Source organism: Pseudopipra pipra, unplaced genomic scaffold (genome assembly GCF_036250125.1).
Source record: "Pseudopipra pipra isolate bDixPip1 unplaced genomic scaffold, bDixPip1.hap1 HAP1_SCAFFOLD_57, whole genome shotgun sequence".
Taxonomy (NCBI): Eukaryota; Metazoa; Chordata; class Aves; order Passeriformes; family Pipridae; genus Pseudopipra; species Pseudopipra pipra.
Window position 1 is genome coordinate 93,784 of NW_026991057.1, and position 13,689 is coordinate 107,472.

Genomic DNA, 13,689 nt, shown 5'->3' on the forward strand with positions numbered 1-13,689 from the left:
GGCACTGTCCGCACAAAGCCCAGACATGTCATAATGGTTCAGGCCTCCTCTTGCACTGACCTCATAAAGCCCGGACATGTCATAATAGTGCAGGCTTCATCATGGCACTGACCTCATAAAGCCCATATATGTCATAATGGGTGCAGGTCTCATCATGGCACTGACCTCATAAAGCCCAGACATGTCATAACGGTGCAGGCCTCATCATGACACTGACCTCATAAAGCCATGTATGTCATAATGGTGCAGGACTCATCATCACACTGACCTCATAATACTCAGACATGTCAGAATTATGCAGGCCTCATCATGGCACTGACCTCATAAAGCCCAGAAACGTCATAATGGTGCAGGCCTCATTATAACACTGACCTCATAAAGCCCAGATATGTCAAAACGGTGCAGGTCTCATCATGGCACTGACCTCATGAAGCCCAGACATGTCATAATGGTGCAGGCCTCATCATCACAGTGACCTCATAAAGCCCAGACATGTCATAATGGTTCAGGCCTCATCGTGGCACTGACCTCATAAAACCCAGACATGTCAAAATTGTGCAAGCCTCATCATTGCACTGACCTCATAAATCCAACACGTGTCATAATGGTACAGGCCTCATCATCACAGTGACTTCTTAAAGCCCAGATATGTCATAATGGTGCAGGCCTCCTCATGGCACTGACCTCATAAAGCCCAGACATGTCATAATGGTGCAGGTATCATCATCACACTGACCTCATAAAGACCGGACATGTCATAATGGTGCAGGCCTCCTCATGGCACTGACCGCACAAAGCCCAGACATGTCATAATGGTTCAGGCCTCCTCTTGCACTGACCTCATAAAGCCCAGACATGTCATAATAGTGCAGGCTTCATCATGGCACTGACCTCATAAAGCCCATATATGTCATAATGGTGCAGGTCTCATCATGGCACTGACCTCATAAAGCCCAGACATGTCATAATGGTGCAGGCCTCATCATGCCACTGACCTCATAAAGCCCATATATGTCATAATGGTGCAGGACTCATCATCACACTGACCTCATAAAACTCAGACATGTCAGAATGATGCAGGCCTCATCATGGCACTGACCTCATAAAGCCCAGAAACGTCATAATGGTGCAGGTCTCATTATAACACTGACCTCATAAAGCCCAGATATGTCAAAACGGTGCAGGTCTCATCATGGCACTGACCTCATGAAGCCCAGACATGTCATAATGGTGCAGGCCTCATCATCACACGGACCTCATAAAACTCTGACATGTCAGAATGATGCAGGCCTCATCACAGCTCTGACTTCATAAAGCCGAGACATGTCATAATGGTGCAAGCCTCATCATCACAGTGACCTCAGGAAGCCCAGACACCTCATAATAGCGTAGGTCGCATAATAACACTGACCTCATAAAGCCCAGACACCTCATATTGGTGCAGGCCTCATCATCGCACTGATGTCATAAAGCCCAGGCACCTAATAATGGTGCAGGTCTCATCATCACAGTGACCTCAGGCAGCCCAGACACCTCATAATAGCGTAGACCTCATAATAAAACTGACCTCATAAAGCCCAGACACCTAATAATGGTGCAGGCCTCATAATCACACTGACCTCATAAAGCCCAGTCACCTCATATTGGTGCAGGCCTCATCATCGCACTGATGTCATAAAGCCCAGACATGTCATAATGGTGCATGTCTCATCATCACAATGACCTTATAAAGCCCAGACATGTCATAATGGTGCAGGTCTCCTCATAGCACTGACCTCATAAAGTCCAGACGTGTCATAATGGTGCAGGCCTCATCATCACACTGACCTCATAAAGCCCAGGCATTTCATAATGGTGCAGGCCTCCTCATCGCACTGACCTCATAAAGCCCAGACACCTCATAATTGTGCAGGTCTCATCATCACACTGACCTCAAAAAGCCCAGACACGTCATAATGGTACAGGCCTCATCATAGCACTGACCTCATAAAGCCCAGACATGTCATAATGGTGCAGGTCTCATCATCAAAATGACCTCATAAAGCCCAGACACGTCATAATGGTTCAGGCCTCATCGTGGCACTGACCTCATAAAGCCCAGACATGTCATAATGGTGCAGGCCTCATCATCACACTGACCTCATAAAGTCCAGATATGTCATAATGGTTCAGTCCTCCTCTTGGCACTGACCTCATAAAGCCCAGACATGTCATAATAGTGCAGGCCTCCTCTTGGCACTGACCTCATAAAGCCCAGATATGCCATAATGGTGCAGGCCTCATCATCACACTGACCTCATTAAGCCCAGACACCTCATAATGGTGCAGGTCTCCTCATAGCACTGTCCTCATAAAGCCCAGACATGTCAGAATGGTGCAGGCTTCATCATGGCACTGACCTCATAAAGCCCAGATATGTCATAATGGTGCAGGTCTCATCATGGCACTGACGTCATAAAGCCCAGACATGTCATAGTGCTGCAGGCCTCATCATCACACTGACCTCATAAAACTCAGACATGTCAGAATGATGCAGGCCTCATCATGGCACTGACCTCATAAAGCCCAGACATGTCATAATGGTGCAGGCCTCATTATCACACTGACCTCATAAAGCCCAGACACCTAATAATGGTGCAGGCCTCATAATCACACTGACCTCATAAAGCCCAGACACCTCATATTGGTGCAGGCCTCATCACCGCATTGATGTCATAAAGCCCAGACATGTCATAATGGTGCATGTCTCATCATCACACTGACCTCAAAAATCCCAGGCCACAGTGACCTCAGGCAGCCCAGACACCTCATAATAGCGTAGGCCTCATAATAACACTGACCTCATAAAGCCCAGGCACCTCATATTTTTGCAGGTCTCATAATCACACTGACCTCAAAAAGCCCAGACACGTCATAATGGTGCAGGCATCATCATGGTACTGACCTCATAAATCCCAGACATGTCATAATGGTTCAGGTCTCATCATCACAGTGACCTCATAAAGCCCAGACATGTCATAATGGTTCAGGCCTCATCATTGCACTGACCTCATAAATCCCGGACATGTCATAATGGTGCAGGCCTCATCATCACAGTGACCTCTTAAAGCCGAGACATGTCATAATGGTGCAGGCCTCCTCATAGCACTGACCTCATAAAGCCCAGACATGTCATAATGGTGCAGGCCTCATCATGCCACTGACCTCATAAAGCCCAGACATGTCATAATGGTGCAGGTATCATCATCACACTGACCTCATAAAGACCGGACATGTCATAATGGTGCAGGCCTCCTCATGGCACTGACCGCATAAAGCCCAGACATGTCATAATGGTGCAGGCCTCCTCTTGCACTGACCTCATAAAGCCCAGACATGTCATAATAGTGCAGGCTTCATCATGGCACTGACCTCATAAAGCCCAGATATGTCATAATGGTGCAGGTCTCATCATGGCACTGACCTCATAAAGCCCAGACATGTCATAATGGTGCAGGACTCATCATCACACTGACCTCATAAAACTCAGACATGTCAGAATGATGCAGGCCTCATCATGGCACTGACCTCATAAAGCCCAGAAACGTCATAATGGTGCAGGCCTCATTATAACACTGACCTCATAAAGCCCAGATATGTCAAAATGGTGCAGGTCTCGTCATGGCACTGACCTCATGAAGCCCAGACATGTCATAATGGTGCAGGTCTCATCATCACACGGTCCTCGTAAAACTCAGACATGTCAGAATGATGCAGGCCTCATCATGGCTCTGACTTCATAAAGACGAGACATGTCATAATGGTGCAAGCCTCATCATCACAGTGACCTCAGGCAGCCCAGACACCTCATAATAGCGTAGGCCTCATAATAACACTGACCTCATAAAGCCCAGACACCTCATATTGGTGCAGGCCTCATCATCGCACTGATGTCATAAAGCCCAGACATGTCATAATGGTGCAGGTCTCATCATCACAGTGACCTCAGGCAGCCCAGACACCTCATAATAGCGTAGGCCTCATAATAAAACTGACCTCATAAAGCCCAGAGACCTAATAATGGTGCAGGCCTCATAACCACACTGACCTGATAAAGCCCAGTCACCTCATATTAGTGCAGGCCGCATCATCGCACTGATGTCATAAAGCCCAGACATGTCATCATGGTGCAGGTCTCATCATCACATTGACATCATAAAGCCCAGACATGTCATAATGGTACAGGCCTCCTCATAGCACTGACCTCATAAAGTCCAGAGGTGTCATAACGGTTAAGGCCTCATCGTGGCACTGACCTCATAAAGCCCAGACATGTCATAATGGTGCAAGCCTCATCATGGCACTGACCTCATAAATACCAGACATGTCATAATGGTGCAGGCCTCATCATCACAGTGACCTCTTATAGCCCAGATATGTCATAATGGTGCAGGTCTCCTCATAGCACTGACCTCATAAAGCCCGGACATGTCATAATGGTGCAGGCCTCCGCATGGCACTGACCGCATAAATCCCAGACATGTCATAATGGTGCAGGCCTCCTCTTGCACTGACCTCATAAAGCCCAGACATGTCATAATGGTTCAGGCCTCCTCTTTGCACTGACCTCATAAAGCCCAGACATGTCATAATGGTGCAGGCCTCCTCATAGCACTGACCTCATAAAGCCCAGACATGTCATAATGGATCAGGCCTCATCATGGCACTGACATCATAAAGCCCAGACATGTCATAATGGTGCACACCTCATCATCACAGTCACCTCATAAAGCCCAGACGTGTCATAATTGTTCAGACCTCCTCTTGCACTGACCTCAGAAAGCCCAGAAATGTCATAATAGTGCAGGCTTCATCATGGCACTGACCTCATAAAGCCCAGACATGTCATAATGGTGCAGGCTTCATCATGGCACTGACCTCATAAAGTCCAGACATGTCATAATGGCGCAAGCCTCAACCTGACACTGACCTCATATAGCCCAGACATGTCATAATGGTGCAGGCCTAATCATGGCACTGACCTCATAAAACTCAGACATGTCAGAATGATGCAGGCCTCATCATGGCATTGACCTCATAAAACCGAGACATGTCATAATGGTGCAAGCCTCATCATCACAGTGACCTCAGGCAGCCCAGACACCTCATAATAGCATAGGCCTCTTAATAACACTGGCGTCATAAAGCCCAGACACCTAATAATTGTGTAGGCCTCATAATCACACTGACCTCATAAAGCCCAGACCCCTCATATTGCTGCAGGCCTCATCATCGCACTGATGTCATAAAGCCCAGACATGTCATAATGGTGCAGGTCTCATCATTACACTCACCTCATAAAACCCAGACGTGTCATAATGGTTCAGGCCTCCTCATAGCACTGACCTCATAAAGCCCAGACATGTCATAATGGTGCAGGCCTCATCATCACACTGACCTCATAAAGCCCAGACATGTCATAATGGGTCAGGCCTCATCATGGCACTGACCGCAAAAAGCCCAGACATGCCATAATGGCCCTGACCTGCTCATGGCATAGTCCTCATTAAGCCCAGAGATGACATGATGGTGCAGGCCTCATCATCACACTGACCTCATAAAGCCCGGACATTTCATAATGGTGCAGGCCTCCTCATGGCACTGACCTCATAAAGCCCAGACATGTCATAATGGTTCAGGCCTCCTCTTTGCACTGACCTCATAAAGCCCAGACATGTCATAATGGTGCAGGCCTCCTCATAGCACTGACCTCATAAAGCCCAGACATGTCATAATGGATCAGGCCTCATCATGGCACTGACATCATAAAGCCCAGACATGTCATAATGGTGCACACCTCATCATCACAGTCACCTCATAAAGCCCAGACGTGTCATAATGGTTCAGACCTCCTCTTGCACTGACCTCAGAAAGCCCAGAAATGTCATAATAGTGCAGGCTTCATCATGGCACTGACCTCATAAAGCCCAGACATGTCATAATAGTGCAGGCTTCATCATGGCACTGACCTCATAAAGTCCAGACATGTCATAATGGCGCAAGCCTCAACCTGACACTGACCTCATATAGCCCAGACATGTCAGAATGGTGCAGACCTAATCATGGCACTGACCTCATAAAACTCAGACTTGTCAGAATGATGCAGGCCTCATCATGGCATTGACCTCATAAAACCGAGACATGTCATAATGGTGCAAGCCTCATCATCACAGTGACCTCAGGCAGCCCAGACACCTCATAATAGCATAGGCCTCTTAATAACACTGGCCTCATAAAGCCCAGACACCTAATAATTGTGTAGGCCTCATAATCACACTGACCTCATAAAGCCCAGACCCCTCATATTGGTGCAGGCCTCATCATCGCACTGATGTCATAAAGCCCAGACATGTCATAATGGTGCAGGTCTCATCATTACACTCACCTCATAAAACCCAGACGTGTCATAATGGTTCAGGCCTCCTCATAGCACTGACCTCATAAAGCCCAGACATGTCATAATGGTGCAGGCCTCATCATCACACTGACCTCATAAAGCCCAGACATGTCATAATGGGTCAGGCCTCATCATGGCACTGACCTCAAAAAGCCCAGACATGCCATAATGGCCCTGACCTGCTCATGGCATAGTCCTCATTAAGCCCAGAGATGACATGATGGTGCAGGCCTCATCATCACACTGACCTCATAAAGCCCGGACATTTCATAATGGTGCAGGCCTCCTCATGGCACTGACCTCATAAAGCCCAGACATGTCATAATGGTGCAGGCCTCATCATCACACTGACCTCATAAAGCCCAGACATGTCATAATGGGTCAGGCCTCATCATGGCACTGACCTCAAAAAGCCCAGACATGCCATAATGGCCCTGGCCTGCTCATGGCATAGTCCTCATTAAGCCCAGAGATGACATGATGGTGCTGGCCTCATCATCACACTCACCTCATAAAGCCCGGACATTTCATAATGGTGCAGGCCTCCTCATGGCACTGACCTCATAAAGCCCAGACATGTCATAATGGTGCAGGTATCATCATCACACTGACCTCATAAAGACCGGACATGTCATAATGGTGCAGGCCTCCTCATGGCACTGACCGCACAAAGCCCAGACATGTCATAATGGTTCAGGCCTCCTCTTGCACTGACCTCATAAAGCCCAGACATGTCATAATAGTGCAGGCTTCATCATGGCACTGACCTCATAAAGCCCATATATGTCATAATGGTGCAGGTCTCATCATGGCACTGACCTCATAAAGCCCAGACATGTCATAATGGTGCAGGCCTCATCATGCCACTGACCTCATAAAGCCCATATATGTCATAATGGTGCAGGACTCATAATCACACTGACCTCATAAAACTCAGACATGTCAGAATGATGCAGGCCTCATCATGGCACTGACCTCATAAAGCCCAGAAACGTCATAATGGTGCAGGCCTCATTATAACACTGACCTCATAAAGCCCAGATATGTCAAAACGGTGCAGGTCTCATCATGGCACTGACCTCATGAAGCCCAGACATGTCATAATGGTGCAGGCCTCATCATCACACGGACCTCATAAAACTCTGACATGTCAGAATGATGCAGGCCTCATCACAGCTCTGACTTCATAAAGCCGAGACATGTCATAATGGTGCAAGCCTCATCATCACAGTGACCTCAGGAAGCCCAGACACCTCATAATAGCGTAGGTCGCATAATAACACTGACCTCATAAAGCCCAGACACCTCATATTGGTGCAGGCCTCATCATCGCACTGATGTCATAAAGCCCAGGCACCTAATAATGGTGCAGGTCTCATCATCACAGTGACCTCAGGCAGCCCAGACACCTCATAATAGCGTAGGCCTCATAATAAAACTGACCTCATAAAGCCCAGACACCTAATAATGGTGCAGGCCTCATAATCACACTGACCTCATAAAGCCCAGTCACCTCATATTGGTGCAGGCCTCATCATCGCACTGATGTCATAAAGCCCAGACATGTCATAATGGTGCATGTCTCGTCATCACAATGACCTTATAAAGCCCAGACATGTCATAATGGTGCAGGCCTCATCATAGCACTGACCTCATAAAGTCCAGACGTGTCATAATGGTGCAGGCCTCATCATCACACTGACCTCATAAAGCCCAGGCATTTCATAATGGTGCAGGCCTCCTCATCGCACTGACCTCATAAAGCCCAGACACCTCATAATTGTGCAGGTCTCATCATCACACTGACCTCAAAAAGCCCAGACACGTCATAATGGTACAGGCCTCATCATAGCACTGACCTCATAAAGCCCAGGCATGTCATAATGGTGCAGGTCTCATCATCAAAATGACCTCATAAAGCCCAGACACGTCATAATGGTTCAGGCCTCATCGTGGCACTGACCTCATAAAGCCCAGACATGTCATAATGGTGCAGACCTCATCATCACACTGACCTCATAAAGTCCAGATATGTCATAATGGTTCAGTCCTCCTCTTGGCACTGACCTCATAAAGCCCAGACATGTCATAATAGTGCAGGCCTCCTCTTAGCACTGACCTCATAAAGCCCAGATATGCCATAATGGTGCAGGCCTCATCATCACACTGACCTCATTAAGCCCAGACACCTCATAATGGTGCAGGTCTCCTCATAGCACTGTCCTCATAAAGCCCAGACATGTCAGAATGGTGCAGGCTTCATCATGGCACTGACCTCATAAAGCCCAGATATGTCATAATGGTGCAGGTCTCATCATGGCACTGACCTCATAAAGCCCAGACATGTCATAGTGCTGCAGGCCTCATCATCACACTGACCTCATAAAACTCAGACATGTCAGAATGATGCAGGCCTCATCATGGCACTGACCTCATAAAGCCCAGACATGTCATAATGGTGCAGGCCTCATTATCACACTGACCTCATAAAGCCCAGACACCTAATAATGGTGCAGGCCTCATAATCACACTGACCTCATAAAGCCCAGACACCTCATATTGGTGCAGGCCTCATCACCGCATTGATGTCATAAAGCCCAGACATGTCATAATGGTTCAGGCCTCATCATTGCACTGACCTCATAAATCCCGGACATGTCATAATGGTGCAGGCCTCATCATCACAGTGACCTCTTAAAGCCGAGACATGTCATAATGGTGCAGGCCTCCTCATAGCACTGACCTCATAAAGCCCAGACATGTCATAATGGTGCAGGCCTCATCATGCCACTGACCTCATAAAGCCCAGACATGTCATAATGGTGCAGGTATCATCATCACACTGACCTCATAAAGACCGGACATGTCATAATGGTGCAGGCCTCCTCATGGCACTGACCGCATAAAGCCCAGACATGTCATAATGGTGCAGGCCTCCTCTTGCACTGACCTCATAAAGCCCAGACATGTCATAATAGTGCAGGCTTCATCATGGCACTGACCTCATAAAGCCCAGATATGTCATAATGGTGCAGGTCTCATCATGGCACTGACCTCATAAAGCCCAGACATGTCATAATGGTGCAGGACTCATCATCACACTGACCTCATAAAACTCAGACATGTCAGAATGATGCAGGCCTCATCATGGCACTGACCTCATAAAGCCCAGAAACGTCATAATGGTGCAGGCCTCATTATAACACTGACCTCATAAAGCCCAGATATGTCAAAATGGTGCAGGTCTCATCATGGCACTGACCTCATGAAGCCCAGACATGTCATAATGGTGCAGGTCTCATCATCACACGGTCCTCGTAAAACTCAGACATGTCAGAATGATGCAGGCCTCATCATGGCTCTGACTTCATAAAGACGAGACATGTCATAATGGTGCAAGCCTCATCATCACAGTGACCTCAGGCAGCCCAGACACCTCATAATAGCGTAGGCCTCATAATAACACTGACCTCATAAAGCCCAGACACCTCATATTGGTGCAGGCCTCATCATCGCACTGATGTCATAAAGCCCAGACATGTCATAATGGTGCAGGTCTCATCATCACAGTGACCTCAGGCAGCCCAGACACCTCATAATAGCGTAGGCCTCATAATAAAACTGACCTCATAAAGCCCAGAGACCTAATAATGGTGCAGGCCTCATAACCACACTGACCTGATAAAGCACAGTCACCTCATATTAGTGCAGGCCGCATCATCGCACTGATGTCATAAAGCCCAGACATGTCATCATGGTGCAGGTCTCATCATCACATTGACATCATAAAGCCCAGACATGTCATAATGGTACAGGCCTCCTCATAGCACTGACCTCATAAAGTCCAGAGGTGTCATAACGGTTAAGGCCTCATCGTGGCACTGACCTCATAAAGCCCAGACATGTCATAATGGTGCAAGCCTCATCATGGCACTGACCTCATAAATACCAGACATGTCATAATGGTGCAGGCCTCATCATCACAGTGACCTCTTATAGCCCAGATATGTCATAATGGTGCAGGTCTCCTCATAGCACTGACCTCATAAAGCCCGGACATGTCATAATGGTGCAGGCCTCCGCATGGCACTGACCGCATAAATCCCAGACATGTCATAATGGTGCAGGCCTCCTCTTGCACTGACCTCATAAAGCCCAGACATGTCATAATGGTTCAGGCCTCCTCTTTGCACTGACCTCATAAAGCCCAGACATGTCATAATGGTGCAGGCCTCCTCATAGCACTGACCTCATAAAGCCCAGACATGTCATAATGGATCAGGCCTCATCATGGCACTGACATCATAAAGCCCAGACATGTCATAATGGTGCACACCTCATCATCACAGTCACCTCATAAAGCCCAGACGTGTCATAATTGTTCAGACCTCCTCTTGCACTGACCTCAGAAAGCCCAGAAATGTCATAATAGTGCAGGCTTCATCATGGCACTGACCTCATAAAGCCCAGACATGTCATAATGGTGCAGGCTTCATCATGGCACTGACCTCATAAAGTCCAGACATGTCATAATGGCGCAAGCCTCAACCTGACACTGACCTCATATAGCCCAGACATGTCATAATGGTGCAGGCCTAATCATGGCACTGACCTCATAAAACTCAGACATGTCAGAATGATGCAGGCCTCATCATGGCATTGACCTCATAAAACCGAGACATGTCATAATGGTGCAAGCCTCATCATCACAGTGACCTCAGGCAGCCCAGACACCTCATAATAGCATAGGCCTCTTAATAACACTGGCGTCATAAAGCCCAGACACCTAATAATTGTGTAGGCCTCATAATCACACTGACCTCATAAAGCCCAGACCCCTCATATTGCTGCAGGCCTCATCATCGCACTGATGTCATAAAGCCCAGACATGTCATAATGGTGCAGGTCTCATCATTACACTCACCTCATAAAACCCAGACGTGTCATAATGGTTCAGGCCTCCTCATAGCACTGACCTCATAAAGCCCAGACATGTCATAATGGTGCAGGCCTCATCATCACACTGACCTCATAAAGCCCAGACATGTCATAATGGGTCAGGCCTCATCATGGCACTGACCTCAAAAAGCCCAGACATGCCATAATGGCCCTGACCTGCTCATGGCATAGTCCTCATTAAGCCCAGAGATGACATGATGGTGCAGGCCTCATCATCACACTGACCTCATAAAGCCCGGACATTTCATAATGGTGCAGGCCTCCTCATGGCACTGACCTCATAAAGCCCAGACATGTCATAATGGTGCAGGCCTCATCATCACACTGACCTCATAAAGCCCAGACATGTCATAATGGGTCAGGCCTCATCATGGCACTGACCTCAAAAAGCCCAAACATGCCATAATGGCCCTGGCCTGCTCATGGCATAGTCCTCATTAAGCCCAGAGATGACATGATGGTGCTGGCCTCATCATCACACTCACCTCATAAAGCCCGGACATTTCATAATGGTGCAGGCCTCCTCATGGCACTGACCTCATAAAGCCCAGACATTTCAAAATGTTGCAGTCCTCATCATTACAGTGACCTCATAAAGCCCAGACATGTCATAATGATGCTGGCCTCATCATCACACTGACCTCAGAACGCCCAGCCACGTCATAATGGTGCAGGCCTCATCATCACACTCACCTCATAAAACCCAGACACCTCATAATGGTGCAGGCCTCCTCATGGCACTGACCTCATAAAGCCCAGACATGTCATAATGGTACAGGTCTCATCATCACACTGACCTCATAAAGCCCAGACACCTCATAATGGTGCAGGCCTCATCATCATACTGACCTCAAAAAACCCAGACATGTCATAATGGTGCAGGCCTCATCATAGCACTGACCTCATAAAGCCCAGACATGTCATAATTCTGCAGGTCTCATCATCGAAGTGACCTCATAAAGCCCAGACATGTCATAATGGTTCAGGCCTAATCGTGGCACTGACCTCATAAAGCCCAGACATGTCATAATGGTGCAGGCCTCCTCATCATCAAAGTGACCTCATAAAGCCCAGACATGTCATGATGGTGCAGGCCTCCTCTTGGCACTGACCTCATAAAGCCCAGATATGTCATAATGGTGCAGGCCTCATCATCTCACTGACCTCATAAAGCCCAGACACCTCATAATGGTGCAGGCCTCCTCATGGCACTGACCTCCTAAAGCCCAGACATGTCATTATGTTTCAAGCCTCGTCATGGCACTGACCTCATAAAGCCCTGACACTTCATAATGGTGCAGCTCTCATCATCATACTGACCTCATAAAGCCCAGACATGTCATGATGGTGCAGGCCTCATTATCACACTGACCTCATAAAGACCAGACATGTCATAATGGTGCACGCCTCCTCATGGCACTGACCTCAGAATGCCTAGACATGTCATAATGGTGCAGGCCGCATCATCACGCTGACCTCATGAAACCCAGACATGTCATAATGGTTCAGGCCTCCTCTTTGCTCTGACCTCATAAAGCCCAGACATGACATAATGATGCAGGCCTCATCATGGCTCTGACCTCTCAAAGCCCATACATGTCATAATGGTGCAGTTCTCATCATCACTGTGACCTGATATATCCCAGACATGTCATAGTGGTGCAGGACTCATCATGGCACTGACCTCTCAAAGCCCAGACATGTCATAATGGTGCAGGTCTCAACATCACACTGACCTCATAAAGCCCAGACACCTCATAATGGTGCAGGCCTCATCATCACACTGACCTCAAAATACCCAGACATGTCATAATGGCCCAGGCCTCCTCATGGCACTGACCTCATAAACCCCAGACATGTCATAATTCTGCAGGTCTCATCATCACACTGACCTCATAAAGCCCGGACATGTTATAATGGTGCAGGCCGCATCATCACAAGGACCTCAAAAAACCCAGACATGTCATAATGGTGCAGGTCTCATCATCACACTGACCTCATAAAGTCCAGACAAGTCATAATGGTGCAGGCCTCATCATCACACTGACCTCATAAAGTCCAGGCAAGTCATAATGGTGCAGGCCTCATCATCACAGTGAGCTCATAAAGCCCAGACACCTCATAATGGTGCAGGCCTCATCATCACACTGACCTCATAAAACCCAGACATGTCATAATGGTTCAGGCCTCCTCTTTGCACTGACCTCATAAAGCCCAGACATGTCATAATGGTGCAGGCCTCCTCATAGCACTGACCTCATAAAGCCCAGACATGTCATAATGGTGCAGTTCTC